The sequence below is a fragment of the Anoplophora glabripennis genome, unplaced genomic scaffold, assembly GCF_000390285.2.
Source record: "Anoplophora glabripennis isolate ALB-LARVAE unplaced genomic scaffold, Agla_2.0 scaffold2385, whole genome shotgun sequence".
Taxonomy (NCBI): Eukaryota; Metazoa; Arthropoda; class Insecta; order Coleoptera; family Cerambycidae; genus Anoplophora; species Anoplophora glabripennis.
In genome coordinates, this window is record NW_019418463.1 from 3,402 (window position 1) to 4,087 (window position 686).

Here is a 686-nt window from a genome sequence, read left to right on the forward strand (position 1 = left end):
TATAGTCCGGGAGGCAGCGACAGAAATTTTGCACCAATTCCTACAAAGCTGATTTTTTCTCATTTTGTTGTTTTGATATCGTAAGTAAACGGAACGGCAGTCTACCGCGCCAATGTGGGGGCAAACGTTAGTAACAATTTTTTAAACATGTAAATAAATAATACTTAAATGCCTTATACCTACAAGGCTGAAACTTTTTAGAGTGATCAATTATACCTAAAAATACAGTATAGTGATAGTCTACCGCGTCGGAAGGGGGACCATCAAGGGTCTACCACCCTAGCAAAGTGTTGAAAAATTAACTTTTTTGACTTATTTCTTTCAAAGCTGATTTTTTTCTCAAATACTTTAGTTTATAAGAGAACCAAAAAAAAAACAGTCTACCGATCATCTAAGGGTGCAAAGCCTTGATAGACGCAATGGAATGCACGATCTCCAGAGCGCAGTCGCTGCGCCGATTCACTGTAAGCCGCTCTGAATAATAACTCATACCGGGATTAAATTACAATCTACAAAGCTGCTTTTTTGTCTATAGATATCTTACAATAATTATTGTCAAATAAACGTCTTATACCTTCGATACGAGGTGGCTAAAGCTTCGGTAGACGTGGCGAAAGTTTTTGCGCGGAAGTTGCTTAAAATTCCAAATTTATTATTAATTATAATTTTTTGAGCTTACACCATTA